This window comes from Lonchura striata, chromosome 1, assembly GCF_050655825.1.
Source record: "Lonchura striata isolate lonStrDom1 chromosome 1, ASM5065582v1, whole genome shotgun sequence".
In the NCBI taxonomy this organism is placed as follows: domain Eukaryota; kingdom Metazoa; phylum Chordata; class Aves; order Passeriformes; family Estrildidae; genus Lonchura; species Lonchura striata.
The window spans coordinates 61,525,241-61,542,739 of record NC_140703.1 but is presented as its reverse complement, the minus strand read 5'-3'; the positions used below and the strand labels follow the sequence as shown (position 1 = coordinate 61,542,739).

The following is a 17,499-nucleotide window of genomic DNA, read 5'->3' as shown; positions in this document are numbered from 1 at the left end:
CTGTCCTCCTACATTAAAGAACTTCTGATCTAAAATCAGCCGCTCACACATTAGCAGAAAAACCTTTACAGCATGCACCTCTCAGCTGTGAAACCTCAAGGCACGCCAAGAGGAAGCTATGTGGTCTTCTCAATGGTTGGAATAAAAATATGAGAAGCCTGGAGTACTGAGCCACTGACTCAGAGTGTGACTGTAAGGAAGTCACTCCACCTTCTTGTGCTTCAGTCCAAAATAGGTTTTAAAAGTACGTATCACTTAAAAAAAACATCCACTCTGACTAACCCATTTGTTGAGTAACTGTACATGTGATGTCTCTGGTAGCTTTCTTGGCATATGAAGCACCTTCCCAAAAAGATAATCACCCAAGATAGTGCAGGGTCATGATATTGTAAAGGGATCTCCCTTTAGGGAAACAAGAAAATACCAACAGAAATGATCAATGGAATCAAAACTAACCTGCAAATGTAGATGCTATCTTTCAAAAAGACATCTGGAATCACTATAATTTTATTGTTACTCATTTTCACAGGATTATTTTCTACCTCATCATCATTTTCAAAAGGATGAAACAAAATAGACCAGAATGAGAAACTACTGCTAAAATGGAAGAAGACATCAAGATATACCTTTTTTTCCTTTCTCACAACTGGATGGAAAACAAGTGAAGCTGAATTATACTATCATGCATTTATCTTACTTTCAGTAGTGAGAGGTACATAGCAATTTGGCAAGCATTATAAATACCTCAGTAAAACTTAAGTGAAAAAATTTCAGTAAAGTGATATTATTCACACAGTATAATGGCATCAACAGAAAGCACATTAAAAGTGTCGAGCCTTTTCTCTTCTTCCAATCCCAGCAGCATTCCCCCAAAGCTTTTACTCCATCTCCCAGATAATGCATAAAGAAACTGAGGCAGACACAAAAGTTGTATCTATAACAGAAAATTAAATGCAGTCTGACAGCACCATGATCTTTTGCACTGGCTTTAGCTAAGAGCAGCTCAGACACAAACCACACTCTAAGTGAGCTAAGAAACAGCCAAGCTATATCTGCTCTAGCATGACCTTTCTGATCCAGCCAGGTATTAAAAACAAAGGCACTTGAGCACACCAAGGTGCCAAACCTGCCCAGTACAACAGTTGCCAAAGAGTGTGAAGAGATGTAGACACAGCCAGCCCACTCCTTCTTTTTCCTTTGCCCACAAGGAACTTTGACTTGAGGCTATGCCAAACAAAAGACTCTTTAGCTCATTAACACAAAATGTTGATCAGTCTCAAGGAAACTGGTTTTAGCCCTAATCAATGGATATCATTGTACCGTATGGCTACCAGTCAGAAAGATTATTCAGGGAAAAGAACAATAGAAATCATAATTTATTTCTGTAAGGATGAAAGTTTACAAAACAGAATAGACCACATGCACCATTAGAACTACTCATGGTCATTGAAAACGGTGTTGTGTCACATGCAACCCATCCTATGTATAAGCAGAGTTCAAGAGATCAGCTGATGAAGGTGGAAATACCAAAAACAAACGCTGATTCAGGTGAATAAAGACCTCTGGGTGTCATCTATATTATTCCTGATCATCTCATTCCCTGAAGAAAGCAGGACTAGCACTGAAGTTCAGCCTTTCCAGATGAGTTTTGAGTATCTCCAAGATTGGAAATTGCACAACTTCTCTGGACAATCTTTTCCACCTCTTAAAAAAACTTGAGAACTCCTCTTTTCTTATGTTGAACTGGAATTTCCCTTTCTGCAACTGATGTCTGCTGCACTTTCCTTCTCTCTGTGTGCCTCCAAAAAGGGTCCAACACTCTTTTAAGTTTTACAGTCCCTACAACTTTGGTATTTGGTCCCTGCAAAACCATCTCTTCTCAGGCTGCACAAGCCAAGCTCCCTCAGGCTCTCCTTGCACATGGCATGCCTCATTTCCCAGCCACAGTATCTCTCTATTAGCTCTCCTTTTTCAACAATCCTTCAGCCCTGATGTGAGCAATGGCCCAGCCACAGTCAACACTGAATCGTAGGAAGATTGCAACTGGAAGGGACCTTGAGGTATAGTGCTGATGTGGGTTCTACCCTCTCCTCAACAGCAGCAGCATTCACTGATGGAGCAGCTGCTGCTGCTGCTGTTTTTGATGGTATCAAACTAACAAAGTTTGAGAAACCTCACTCCAGGGTGGAAAATTCTAAAAAACACACAAATCCCACTACTTCCTGCAGCTGCTCAAAACCTCCCTGCCTTCATATGCATGCCTGAAGATGTAGGATTTCATATTTAAAGGTTTTGGTGGCACATGTATTACTTTGTAGGAGGCTATTTATGGTTCACTGATGCTCACAGCACTGGCTCTTTGTACTGCCCACAAGTCATGTAACCTGGCTTTTTCCCAGCATGGTGTTAGTGGAAGACAGTGGGTACACTGGTTATGCTTTGAGATGTGGCCAATAGGCAGCTGAGCACAATAAGGAACGTACCCTGGACCTTTGCTCTTCCCAAATTGTAGGGCTGGCTGGACAGTGTCCTGGTCCCCAGAGTATTTATACTTCAATTTACCTCAGCTCAGAGACAAAGCAGAAGAAAATTCCTGGCCATACATAAACTTGGGGAAGCAACTAAGCCAGACCTCTCTACTGACACTAACAAAACATCTAAACCAGAACTAGATGGTCAAGTTTAGGTGACTGACTCTTAACCTTTGCAGAGACTGAAAGACTTGGAAGGCAGCAGTCTCCCACCCTTCCGGGAGAGTCTCTGGGAACAGTCCAGCCTCCCAGAGCCATGCTGAGGATTTGCACACCATCTTGAGCAGACTCACTGTCTTGTTTCTCCAACATTTTCATCTTGCTTTTACCTCTTCCCCAGTCTTCAAGAAAACACAAAACTCTTTTTCCCTCTCCCTTAAACACCTGCCCCTCTGGACTCACCTTCTTCTTCCATTCTGTTCTTAGGAATAGCTGACCAGGCTGATGTTTACGTGGTGAGAGACAAGTAAGACATATCCCACAATAGTGCTTGTATTCCTTGTGGTCCCAGAAACTCTGAAATAGTTCTGAATAGCCCTTCTTTTTTCCAGTGCATGAGCTCCCATGATTTCTTATGCTGGCATTAATGCAGCTTTTATTTGCCTGAGAAGCACAAAGTACATGGACATAGAGAATAAAGGCCTACGTATTTATTTAGTAGATTAAAGATTTTATATTAGTTAAAAAGACACAAATATCAAGGGAAAAAAGTACTGCACAGCATAGGTCTCATGAATAGTCAGATTCCAATTACTGTAATTATATCTTTCAAAGGTAAGGTATGAAAATTATCACTTAAACGAGGGAACAAGGAAAGCAGAGAGAACAGTACCTTCTTTCTCATCTTATCTTTGTCTCCCTGCCATTGTACTGAATTGCCATGATTACTTTTTGTTAAAGTCTTTTCATTTTTCTCACTGTTCTCTTGAGGATATAAGGCTAGGTGAACAAAGCATGGTTATCAACCAAAATTCAATTTCACAAACTCCTAAAGGGAAATATTTATGAAAATGCAGACTTCAGAAAGATCAGGTTCCTGTCTAACTTTCCTTTATGAGTTTGAACAGTGAATGAACAAAAGTAAATGCTTCAGTGATGAGGTTCTTTTTGGTTGGAGGTTGGGCAAAATTAAGGGCATAAAAACGCCTTCCAACAGAACAAAGTCAGCAAAACCTGCCTTCTTCTCCAGGTTCTTCTTATTCCTGCCTTCCTGAAATCTTCCCATCTTCATTCTTTCAAGCAACTAGGGGTGGGTCTAGCTGTCATTGAACTATTGCTGCAATTGCCTCTCACAGCTAGTACATTCCTGCGCTGGTGCTGCTGAGGTCACCACCAGCTCCTGCTTTCCTCCCAGCTGGATGGCATCTCTTGGACCATGAGTTACTCTTTGTGCAACCTGGTCCCATTAAATTGTGCATCTATCAGTGAAAGGAATACTTTTCTCTTTGAAAGAGGAAGGTATCATCTCAACATGGATGGCACCAAAATAACTCTGCAAATATTTTTCCTGTTAATAACTCTGTTCCTCAACACAATACAAGGCCTTTATCCTTCTCAACAGTCCAGAAAACTCCATCAAGCTTAACCCCATGAAGAGCACTGAGTCCATTTCATGTCCATTGGGTGTGAGGCAGCCTCAGAGCGCAGGAGTTGAGCACGAGCTAGTGACACATTCCCTGTGGCAGAGCCATCCGAAACACTGTTTTTCTTAAGGGGATCACAGTTAGACTTTCTTTTGGTGTCAGGGCAGAGGGTTCAGAAGGAGAGGAAGCTAAGGGAAGGAGAGATGTAAGGAGAAGTAATGATGAAAAGTAAAGAGAGGAAAGGGTGTGAGGGTTAAGGTCTCTCACTTAAGAGCACTTCTGACAAGATCCATTCTGCACAGAGGACATCTGACAGTGCTCCACTTGGATATGCAAATGGACAAGGGAAGGAAGCTTGCCCCACAAGCCCAGTTATATCCTTGTTAGGAAATTTGGCACAGATCAAGAGGTGACCTCTCAGCAAGAGATGGTGGGGCAGCTGTGACAAGGTCTGTGACATGTGCTTTGGGCAAACTTGTCCCCACTCCCTGCTTGGCCTGGATATGCCTGAGTAAGGAAGGCTTGGACATCCAGTGTGCCTTTCCCCTCTGCTCTGCAGAGTATTTCTCCATCTGATGTCACCTGCAATAGGACTGAATTTAGAACAAACACAGAAATAAAGCTGTTCTGTTGTAAGAAGCCTCCTGTGCTGTATTATTCATATTTCTCTGCCTCTAGTGAAAGCCCCTGAAGAGGTCTGGTGAGGTGACACAACTATTTAGATCCAGCTTCCTAATGCAGATAATTCACAGAAGTACAAGGAACAAGACAGAAGGAGAGTTATTAACATTGCTTTAAACTTTGATGGAATAATTTGATGACTGAATTTCAGCTCTTTTTGAAGTCAAAATTAGTAGTCATGAACGTTGCATTTCAAGGTAACCCTGCTTAAATTAAACCAGACAGTACCGAACTCTCACTGGAATCTGTTAAATTAATGGCAGAAGTCTTTAGCAAAACCTTTCTCCCCCTACCCCGCCCAAACTGTGATAAGTGAGGAATTAGTTTTTTTAAAACAAAAATGCAATTTAAAAATTCAGTGTTGAAACTCATACAGAACACTTAGCTTCTCCACTAATGTCAGATAACTCCTACACACACCAGCTCAAGATAATATGGGTCAGAAATAAAAAAATGCTGATAGAAGCTGAGTTATAAACCATAGATATAATGTTTGTAAAAACATCCTGTAAAAAAACATGTAATATCATGGAGGTGGTGGCTGGAATTCCAAGCAGACAAGAACCAGATGAGAAATGAAGTGTGAATTTTGAACAGCCATTTGAACACCTTCAGTACAGATATGGTGGATTCTTGTATGAAGTCTTGAAATAAAGGATGTTTCTTTTCTGTGAAGCTGTTTTGGCACAGCAATGAATGGTGACCTGAGTGTGGAAGTCTTTAAGCCAAATATTCTGCCTTTTTTTTGCTGGAGCTCAGACTTAAGGGTAATAGACCTGCTTTCCAGCCTTGGAGTCCTTGAATCTTTGCACCGGGATGTATGTACATGGAGTATATCTAAAGCTCTCCATCTAGTGGCAGTTCATAGGATCATAGGACATAGATTCCTTTGGGCTGGAAGGGACCCTTCCAAGGCCTCTTAGTCCACCTACCCTGCAGCAATCAGGGATGTCTTCCACTATATCAGATTGATCAGAGCCCTATCCAGTCTGACCTTGAAAATGTTTGAGGCATCTACCACCTCTCTGTGCCAATGCCTCACCACCCTCACTGCAATCTAGATCGACCCTCTTTTAGTCTAAAAAGTGAAGAGCCTTGTGATGTTGCCCATTTGGTGGAGGCTCAGTCAGGTTGTTCCTGTGCACTGAGCAAGTACTGCACATGCACACAGAGACACAGGCCAGCCCCAGCCCTCTGCCCAACACCACCCTGCTGACTGCCGCTCTCCTCTCATTTCCTGTCCCCAGTAATAATTACAAATGGAAAAACTGTGAAGATTCATCAGCTTCCTTAGGACTTTCTCACTCTATGAGTATCTTTCCTTGGAGATGAGATATCCTTATCATTATAATATTATGTTATCCTTTTGAATCCTTTTTAATGTGGATGTACAAACCTTGGAATTGGTGCGACTGAGATAAGGGAACACAGAGCAAAGTAAGGTTGAGAGGACCACCAAAGATCCTTGCCAGCTTTGTGGACCTGTGTGTCTAAAAAACACCATTATAATGAGCAGAGAGCATATGAGAGAAAAGGAAAAAGGGGGAGGGGGTGGGAAATCCTTCTCATTCAAACTCTTCTATGCACTTATCTATAAATCAAACAGAACCTCTCTGCAGTTCCATCAATGTCACTGAGCTGGTAAGTGTTAGGTCTAGGAACATACAGGGTGTTAATCTTCATCTGTGCTTCCAGAGTAGATTTTTACATAGCTGAAGGTTAGCTCTGAATCAGTGACCAAATTGTCTTCTGCTTCCTTTCTGGTGAAAATGAGGTCTTCCCCATGGGTGTCTGACAAGTGTGGGCACAAGAGTTCCCTTCATTCTTTGTCTTCACTAGAGCTCTCACTGGATTTGGTGGGAGACAGCCCCAAACAAGGGGTGAAGGTCACAGAAAATCATCTGCAGTTTTTCAGGCTTTTAGCCAAGTTTTATGTGGTTGATTGTTGGCTGGCTTGCAGATTTTCCAGCTGTTTGATTGAATTTATTATTTTTTCCCCTGCTCTCTAGCTTATGGGTTAATATTCTGGCCAGATGGTGCCAAGCTGGGAGTGACTATCTTGCCTCTCTTTGCTCCCTCATTGTGCTATTGATGCAGAAGTCAAGTTCCTGTCTGACAGCCTTATTTTCTAAACTCTGTTGCCTTATGCTTTTTTTACATAAAGATAATTTCACATTACCTTTATGTGACACATCACGATTCTGATGCAGGACTGGCTGAGGAACATCAGGAGCAAAGAAAACTCTTTCATGTGTCATGAAATACAGAAGAGGCCCATCTCTGACTCCATTCAGGACAGAGTGAGTTATACTTGACAAGTCCATCTTGGTTTTTGTATTTCTCTATATCAACCCTAAAGGTGGAATGGATTCTTTGATGCCTCTCTTTGGGCAGACAAATGCCATCCTACACTGCAGGGACCTTGATCAACACACACAAAAAAGCTCTCTGCATAACAGACAGATAGATTTCTCAGTACAACTTTTTTTTATTAAGCTCTTTATTGTAACATGAAAAAAATTATTCCACAAATTGAATATTTTGGAATTTTTGTTTTGGAACTATATAGTAACTGTTTCTATCCTCTGCTTAAAAACAATAATTTGATTAAAGTATACAAAATACACACACCCATACAGTTTAAGAATGACAAAGAAGCATTAAAACCTCAAGTGCTATTTTAGATGAAGGAACCATAAATGTTGGGAAAATGTCATAAAATCATAGAATCATTAAGGTTGGAAAAGACCTCCAAGATCATGGGATCCAATCTTTGACCAAACACCATTATGTCAATTAAACCATTGCACTATATCCAGTCGTTTCTTGAACAGTTTCAGGGATGGTGACTCCACCACCTCCATGGATAGTCCATTCCACTGTCTGACTCTCCTTTCAGTGAAGAAATTCTTCCTGATGTCCAATCTGAAGCATTCCTGGTGCTTCAGGCCATTTTTTCGTCCTATCAACAATGTCAACCCAATGCTGTTTGGTTTTTTTCCTTACAATAATACAATTAGTAAGCAAGAAACCAGATTATAAACAGAACAATAAATAAATCCATGCAGATGATTTCAGCATTAAACAACTTGCCCCTTCTGCCCTTCCTCCAGAAAAACAACTGCTTCTGATGTCATAACATTTGGGTACCCAGAAAAAGCATTATAAATCACCCTTAACAGAACTCTTCAGAAATACAGAAACAGGGCATTTGGTAGATGGAGGTGATTTATTTTATGGCCATCAATCTCTCCTATCTCATATGCTTGAGATTTATATGATTATGTAGCTTGACATTTCCACTCTGGTGACAGACTTCTGAGAGCTGTCACTTCTTTGAGGCAGTGCTCCACGCTTCCCTACACACATGATCTTTTCCTCTGAGTGATGAACTCATGTACAAACAGCAGACAACTGCTGGGGCTCTTACAAAAAGCGCGTCCTGGCTGTCTTTTGACCTGCTTCTGCTCCCTGTAATCTCAACAGAAAAAATCCCCGTAATTCTGTGAGCGGGAACTAACTAGCTGACCGCCTCCATGGACATCTCTTTGTTCTTTGTTGACTCTGATGAGGGTGTCCTCTGGTCATCTTCAGCCCAAAGACCTATGGCAGCAAACTTCAGCTTTGGTCTTCCAGTATGCAAGGGGTCACAACACAGCTGCTTTCACAATACACAAATTAAAAATTGAAAAGTTGGACAGGGAAAAAAGGAGCATTAGAGAAAGAGAAGGACATACATGGTCTTTCAGTCCCATGAGTGTCTGTTGCTCTGTTTTCCTCCATTGTGTTATTTTACTTTCTTAGTCAGTCAAGAGAATTTCTATTAGTATGTTCATTTCCTACTTGTCTAACCCTCAAAATGTGAGATTTTATTTTCAACCTATGAATTAGCTGGTTTTTTTCTTTAAAACACATGAAAAGGGAAATGACAGGAGCATTTCTGTTGTTAATGTATCTATTAAAAACCAATAAGGAAGGAAAAAAAAAAGCCTGAAAACCTAAAGGGGAAAGGAAGAGGTATAACCACATCTAATAAACAATACACTGGATAAAAAGAAGGAATCAGGTGAAATTTTTAACTGAGGACTTACCTCATTAAAACCTACAAACATAGGGGAAACAAGGACCATCCTTGGAATCTAGGTGCATTGGAAATTCAACTTGTGAAGCTTATGTGTTTGTACCTTCCTCTAAATGTAAACCATGTGAAAGCTCCCAATCAGTTTTGTACACAGTAAATTATTAATGTCTATTAGCAAGAAAATCTCACTTTGTGACTCTGACTCAACCTGTCAAAAGATAAAGAAATTTTATAGAAAGCAAGCAATTGAAAATTACAATTGTAAAAGAAAACAGCTCATGCCTCCAAAAGTATAAGATAAACATTTACCAAGTGGCCTCTTGAAGCAGACAAACAGAACGTTACTGAGACAGAGTATACTATAGCCAAAAATATCTTGATGCTTTACTGGCATCAAATAATAGGTCCAAGTGTCCATCCCTGAAATCCTTGTTTGGTGATTCAGATATTGGCTGCATATAGAGAAGATGTGTGTACACCTGGGGAATGGTAATGTCCCATCAGGGATGGTACCATAAAAATTAATCTAAGAGAACAAATTGAGTATAATAAGACATTCTGGACATTTTTCATACTGGGAATCTCACCTCTGTGAAACACAAAATGGGCAATTAAAAATATTTATTGAACTACCTCCCTCTGGATACCGAAATGTGAAGGGTTCATTATGCGATGCTATAATTGCAGCAAGAGAGGACAATTAAAGTAGTTTAAAAAATTAATTTTGACACAAATGCAAGATAATTCCCTGACTGGATAATAGTTATGCACATGGGAGAAAAAAAAGAAGAAAGACATTTCTAACTGCAATCAAATCTATATTTGGCACTTAAAGGAAAATAGGACAAAGGGCACTTGAATGCAGAGACACAGAATGCAGTGGGCAGATCAGCAGAGCTCTTGTTTCAGACCAAAAAAAATTGAGTGAGAAAGATAAGAAAATTTGCCTTGAGCTTTTACCGTATGAATTTCAGCACGCTACAGAACAGACTGCTGGGAATGAAAAAATAAGGGTCAGTTACCCTCCCTCACAGGACATTTCTCAAGTCATTGGGAGACTGAACCTGCCTTACTTTGTATTGTTTCACCATGACAGCGACGAACCAGCAATTCCAATTCTTCCCAGGCACTTCCCTTCCTAGGAACCAAATTCCACTTGCACTTTGTGCTGAAACCAAGAAGACTTTCGTCTTTTGAATGCAAGCTTCTTCAGGAGATGACAGTCACTTGTTCATTCAGACAATGAGAAGACTATCAGGCTCTGTCATAGGGTAAAATCTGGCTTCTTTAGCCTGTGGGAAAAAATAACAGCAACCAACCTCTGGAAGTGACAAATATTTTTCTTGACAAAATTTAAACAGCTGAGTAGGACTTGGGGGGGAGGGGGGTGGGGGGGAGGGCAGGGGTGGTCACAGGGTGTGTTTCATCCTCCATATAATAAGTGCACATTTTATTCTGAATCCGTAAAAGCACATCTGATGAAATAAAAATTTAAAAGTGCAAATCTTTAAAGAACAGCTTGTCATGAAGATGGCTTCAGCTGTTTAAATACAGAAGTCCAGTGATATTCTAGACTCCCTACAGCACCTGGCATATCTGCATGTGGCTAGCAGACAACTATTATCACACTAATTCTCTTTGTAGGTACCTGTGGTAACTTCTGTCAATTCTCTGCAACAGGATAAAGGAACTCATGAAACTAGCTGTTGCTTAAATCTGTCTACATCTAGAGGATTATAAAATGAAAGTAAGTTTTATAATTCAGTAGTGCAGCATCTCAGCTTTTTTCTTCTTTTCTTTTCTTTTCTTTTCTTTTCTTTTCTCTTTTCTTTTCTTTTCTTTTCTTTTCTTTTCTTTTCTTTTCTTTTCTTTTCTTTTCTTTTCTTTTCTTTTCTTTTCTTTTCTTTTCTTTTCTTTTCTTTCTTTTCTTTTCTCTTCCTAAGAGTTTCCTTTCTGCCTAGCCAAAGAAGAACTGTACTTACTCACAAAAGGTGTTCATTGATTTCATCATTCTGAGGAGTAAGCCCCCAGTAGGGCTGTGTGTGTTTTTGTGCTTCACATCATTTTGTAGATAGATAGGCAGTAAAGAAACGGTGTATTTTGCCTAGGGCGGGTGGAAAGGGAATACAACAACCCTGCAGGCTTTAGTTGTTTGAGGTGAAGATCCCCTGACTGAAGCAGGGTTTGAGTTCTCCACTCCTGGGTACTTACAATGCATGCAAATACTCCATTCACTGATGGCCTGGTGTTTCCAAACTTTGCTCATTCTACCTGCCTCAGCTTTGTGCATTACCCTTTTGACTCTCCGAAGGGCGTTTGAATAGATGAAACAACTTTGTTCCCATTGTGATCACAGTTCTCTTGATAAACACCACATTTCATGTGGTGGTGAGCTTTGGTGAGCTTCTGGCATCTTTTAAACCCATCCACACGCCCCCCCCCCCCCCCCCCCCCCCGCCATCCTCCCCACCTCCTAAACAACAAAAACAGAACAATAACTTAAAACATGGGAATAGGAAATTTTACTGTTTCCCTCTCTGCCATGGTTCAGCAAATAACTTCATTGTTTTTACTCTAACCTCTCTGTACCTTGGTCAAATTTGGATGAAAATTACAAGTGGAATAATACATCCAGTGGTTTATCTAGGAGGATTTGGGTACAACAAACCAAATATTTGTAGAAAAATTGCTAAATATTTGCAATCTGGGTTTCTGTATTGTTTAAAGTATTTTCAAAAATAGCTTCCTATTTCACCGCAGTTTTTTTAACTTGGAAGATTTTGTTTTTTGAAAGTTTCTCTTCCAGATGTTGTTAGGTTTTCTGTCTTTTCTCAGTCCCTTCTAAAGATCTAAATCTTTTCCTGTGCCAGCCTTCCTGTGAAAGGTGAAGGAAATCTCAGTGTGGAGTGACAGAGAAAGGAAAGAGAAGTAATATTTAATGAACTACCCTTGAAATACTTACAAGCATTGTCCCTGCAAGAAATTTCCCAGGTGACTTCTGCAAATTATATGCTGTAAAAAATTATTTTTTACAGTAACATACAAAGACACAAAGCAAATTTGAGAGCCTGATGGTGCAAGATACTGGTAAAAATAACAGGGCAAAATCTTCTTCTGACCCGGGGAGCCATGATCCTGCTGGGAAAGGGAGTGAATGCTCTAAATCAAGGAAACAGTTGGCTTTTAAGCATTCTGCATTAAAAGAGGGTGGGAATTGCTTTCTAGAGAAGAAAAGATTTGGGCTATCATCCAAATCCTGAAGTAAGAAGAAATCAGCATCTTTAGGAAGAAAGACAGAACTAAATCTTGCTATTTGTCATAAATTCATTAATGAAACAGATGTTTCATGCTTACTCTTACCAAGACTTAACTGTCTTTCTCTGAGTCTCATTATATCCAAGACACCTGTACTGCCTCATCTCAGCTGCCATTATTGAGGACAACACTGCCTATGTTTCACCTTCTAGATAACAGTGTTTGTGTTTGATGCTGCTGATCATATTATATTGTAATGTTCTAGGCCTTTGATTGTAAAATCTCATCTGTATCTTCTTTCTGTGTTTAGAATGGAGAAAAGCAGCTGTAAAAGTAAAAAGTAAGTGCATGAACAGAATTGTGCAGATCAATAAGCAAAAAATTAATGAAAGTACTTCTACAAGAAAAAAAAACCCAACTTTGTCAGGCCCCATAAATAAACAACAGGCATTATTAGGAACATAAATACAAAAATGTATAAAATATGAAAAATTATGTCTAAGTTTGGGACATATGAAAACTGTGGTTAAGTAGAACATTTCTGTCTATTGGGACTTAAGTATTTTCCTCTCCCATTTACTCTAGAGTTAAAGAACTCATTTAGCATGTAAAATTTGATTTGGATTGCACCTTTTCCCAAAAGGGCCTTGGATCTTTTTAAGTGACTGCCCTGTTCTCTTGTACTCCAGGTTGAGCTGTTTCCTACCTTCTCCTGTGAAAATTGCTGAATCTTGGCTTGACTATTTTGTTCACCAAGTTGTAGGGAAAAAAAAGGAAAAATATACATTTTGTGTGCATGAATGAACTAATAACCTGCTGTACAAAGTGCCAAAGAAATACATTGGGTTTCAAACCCAATTTCCAAGCAAGTGTTCTTGTTCATCCAGATAGTACCTCCCCAATGTGTCCATCATATAACATAGGCATTATTCTTAGGCATGGGATACTTAGATTTAAACCTATCAGGCAGCAAAATGATTTCTATTATTATCCTGCAGACTTATTGAGTGCCCACACCATTGAACAAGGAGAATGGTACTTTTGTACACGAGCTTTTGAATTGGTTTGCTTTTATTAAAAACTAAAAGAACCCATTTTTTTCTGTACCAAACAAAACTTTCTTTTTCCCTTTCTATTTTTGGTTATAATTCTGTATAATGAAAAAAACTGAATGTTTTGTTTTCAATATTATCTAAAACTGTAACCTCCCTTGATTTGAGTTATGAAACAAATCCCAGTTGTTCCCTCAGACTTTATTCATACTGAATCAAACCTCCAGCCTGTAGTGGAGATGGTCCATAGTACTACCCTTGTGGAACAGGGATCTGCACTGAGAATTCTGGAATACAGGCAGACTTTCTCCCACCATCCTACACATCTATTTAAATGTTTTGTCATTGTTTTCTATTTATGAATAAGCAGCTTTCCATTGCATGATAAAGATTCAAATGAAAAACACTTCAAAATGCTGATGGAAAACTATTTGAAGTAGGAGCCACGTGGGTGCTCAATAACAGAACAAAGGAGAATCTTAAGTGTTTGCTAATCCCTGTGAACCTTTTATAGAGTCAATTTCTTTCACTGACTAGAAGAAAAATTGCAGCAGATGATGACTATTAATATACATTAAAATCTCAGATGGTATTTTGCAGTACAGGTAGGTGAAATCTTGCCATTCTGCCCGATAGACATGAAGTTCTTCAAAACTGGGACAGGAAAAGCTGACCCATTATAGTAAGCAGAATAAACCAGTTATACTTACTCATTGGTGTTTATAAGAGGTTTTAGCTGGCTTCCTTCCTGACTGGCTATAACTGGCAAAACAATTTCCTTCTTTGAGAGGAGCTGTCACTGGTGTAGTTTCTCTTAGGGCCAGGAATGGAATAAAGCGTTTATTCTCTCGAAACATCCTCCTTTGTGTGGAAGCCTATAAACAAGTTGTAATGATAACCAGACATTCATCAAATTGTGGGGAAGTGATTAGTGGGATGCCACAAGAATTAGTGTTCAGCCTAGGTATAATTGACATCTTCAGTCTCTTACACAATCTAATAAAATCTAGCTGCTGGAAAAACTTTTCTCATTTCATTGGTTTACTCTCATAGTGTCAAGGTAAAGATTGTTAGAATACTTTCAGCAATTATTATTTTTTACTGTGGATTTTTCCACTGCTTGTAAAATACTGACTTCACAGATGTCTGTCCATACTAGAAAGCAAAGTAGTTTAGAAGTAACATGACAGTGATAGATGTTGCTATTTAGCACAATTCATAACCTCTTAGTCCAGAGGGACCACAATGTGTGAGCCTGACTTGTACAGCACTGAACCAAAGGGACTTTTCTGAATTCAGAACAGAGAACACACAACCAGGTGAGAAATGTTAAACTGATATCTTGGTTTTGTGGACAATTGAACCAAATACTCTAAGTTGAAACTTATTGTTTCTATTTCTAAGAAAACAAGCTTTTCTCTTCTCAGCATTTCTCCTGGAAATTCATTCCAGGGCCTGTCATTCAGAAAATGAAGAAAAATTCCAACTCAAAATTATTAGTTTTATTTCAGTCCCCATACATTTGGAGACTGACTGTAAGTCTCTGAACTAGCAAAGAGATTTTTTTGTGGGAGCTTTTTCAGAGGTTAGGCTATACTTGCAGTTTAGACTCTCAAAAGCTTGGGGCCAAGCCACAAAAACTTACATTGCACTTTTCACAGGTCTGATTTTGCTAACTTTGCTATATTCCCATATTCCCATAGTTGAAAGTGGGAAAAGTTATCTCCCTTATTAAAGTATTCCAAAATTTTGTATAAGAAACCTTAAAATACATGTTTGGTTAACAAAAACAACATAGCACTAGTTTGTGTAGTTTCAAACCAAACTAAACCTTCAATTAAAATTTAACACTAGGAGGTAAATATTTTAGACCATCTAAATGAAATGCACAAAATCAAGAGTGTAACTTATGTTGATAGCAAGTTAAGATTTCATAGTTTAATTATGTATCAAATAGTCCATCAGTTTAATGAAACAGAAAATCAGGTTAATAAGTTAATAAATATAACAATTAAGCAAATACATACATATATTTCCATAAAAAGAGAGCAATAATTAAATATATACTATTGTAAGAAAAAACATCTTGACGAATGTTGGGGTCTTGAGAGCTGCTACACACCGTTCCAACAGTATTTGTTGTTGTTTGAGCTAAAAAGCCCTATATGCGTCATTCCCAATGTCTTTACCAACATTTGGCCCAAATACAGGTATTTTTATGCAACTACCAACTGCCCATTTCGTGGTCTTGCTAAAAACAGAATCTACATAAAATGTGTGCAAGTGCAGTGCCACCCCTGATGTGTTATGAAGATTTAAATATTTTAAGTCCAATGCATGGTTTGCAAGGCTTAACTTGGACCTCAAATATTTGCAGGTGTGGACATAGTGTACAACTGAGGAGCAGCGTTTGCCAATGGTGAAGAGCAAGGCAGAGAAGCAAAAGGGAAGACTTTTGGTTAATTATCCTAGGTGAATGAGAATTACTGCCAAAAAAGAACATTCAAGTGCAGAGCAAAACCAAAGTAGTGATTATTATTGTAAAAAACAATAAGAAAGTGCTTAGATTGGAAAAATACTACTAATACCAATACATTTTCCTTTTTTTAACTTTTTTTATTTTTGTCACAGAGGATTCCATTCGTTTTTTGTTATTCATATAAAGGGTTAAAAAAATAATACCTGCAATGCATTATTTTGTTGTACTGGAATGAGTTTAGGAACTGAGGAAGATGGTTGATAGTACATTTGCATGAAGATATTTATGAAGTTGAAATAATAGCACAAAGGAATTTTTAAAGGAATTAGTAGGGTCATTATCCCACAAGAATGCCAAAAATATGGTAATTACATTTGATACATAAAAGAGGATACACATATTCTAATATTTATGTAATAAATATATTATTATTAACAGCTGGGGCATTAAGTGATGTAACGAAAGGCACTATGGAGCTTTTTGTGGGATGATGCCTTTGAAATCTGTTGATTTTCTTGCTTTTCCAGGGAAAGAAAGGTGTCAGAATACTAGCAAATTACAAACAAGATTTTTGTCATTTTATACTAACACTAAAGAATTTTAACTCTTAATCACTTTTTAAATTGTTTCATGTCAGCACTGTTCCCTCAATGCTTTGTGGTTTTAACTCCTGAAATATTTAGAGAGAGAAAGTATAGTCCTCAGTTTGCTACAATAAGCAAGTCTAATAACAACTCAATCCCTTGTGGATAGTAAGACTTTTTGTGAAATTCCACTGATCATTTCAGTAGCCTCTTTCTCATTAATCTTAAATATGGTAAACTTCAATTGAAAGAGAAATGGTTGCAAGACCCAGTGAAACTAACATTGGAACTTTACCTCTAGAAAGCACATTTTGTGCAACATACTTGAGGGTGCATTTGTCTTTTTCATGGCCGTATCATAGTACTGACTGATGGCATGTAGCTCCAGAACTGGACTCTAAAATTTCTGTGTCTGTATGTGTGTGTTTATATTACAGTCAGTAGCACCAAGCTAGTTGTTAATCTCAACCTTAAATGAGCCTCTGCAGGCTCCATTTTCTGTAACAACTTGATCTTCGTTGTGTACTTTAGGACCTCAGCAATCCAGCTTGCATTGAGGCACATATATCGCAGATGCTGAGATTTAAGAGCCTGAATCCACACCCCCACTTTACACCACGTATCCAGATCAAATAACAATGTCTTTTCTTTCCTAGAATCCTATGTACAAATCAGAGAATAATTCAAGCTGGAAGCTGGACTTAGGAGACCTTTTGTTCAGCCTTCTATTTGAGTTAGGGTCTACTTTGCACTATGCGACCTATTAGAGCAGTCCAGGATGTCCAGGGCTTTATCCAGCCAGATTTTCTTCATTTTTAACTGATGACCATCTTTCATACCAGAAATTCTTGCTAACAGTACCGAGTTCTTGCTAACAGCACTGACTTTCACTTTTGTACTGTCAAAACACTTTCATTTCTCTTTCTCTATTTCTGTTTTCTTGCAGTGTTCCAGAAGGCATCTCAGTCTTGTCTGTGTCATGCATGTCCAACTTCAAATTCTCTTTGAAGCAAAGTACAATTTTTAAAACAAACAAAAAAAACCACACCAATCTTTACCCCCAAGAAATCACCAGTGATAAACTCACCATAGGTCTTGATAAATTGCTTGTTAATTTCTTAAGCTTGCTGAGTTTTAATTTCCAACCATGTATCTCACCATTTCTTCAACTGATGGATGGAAGAGTCTTCAGGAAGCAATTTCCCACGCCCTTTTTGAAAACATACATTAATGTTTAGTGAATATTGCAGTGT

The 17,499-nt window shown here is 38.7% G+C and overlaps 1 long non-coding RNA gene across 1 annotated transcript in view; it reads right to left on the bottom strand.

Moving 5' to 3' along the window:
* Positions 1-395: 395 nt before the first annotated feature.
* Positions 396-17,499, bottom strand: part of LOC146768694 (uncharacterized) — a 32,089-nt gene continuing 14,985 nt past the window's right edge. Inside the window, exons 2-4 of the long non-coding RNA XR_014954456.1 lie at positions 17,334-17,456; positions 13,894-14,058; positions 396-10,168 (exon numbers count right to left, since the gene is read on the bottom strand). This is a non-coding gene — a long non-coding RNA (uncharacterized LOC146768694). The remainder of the gene's footprint in view (positions 10,169-13,893; positions 14,059-17,333; positions 17,457-17,499) is intronic.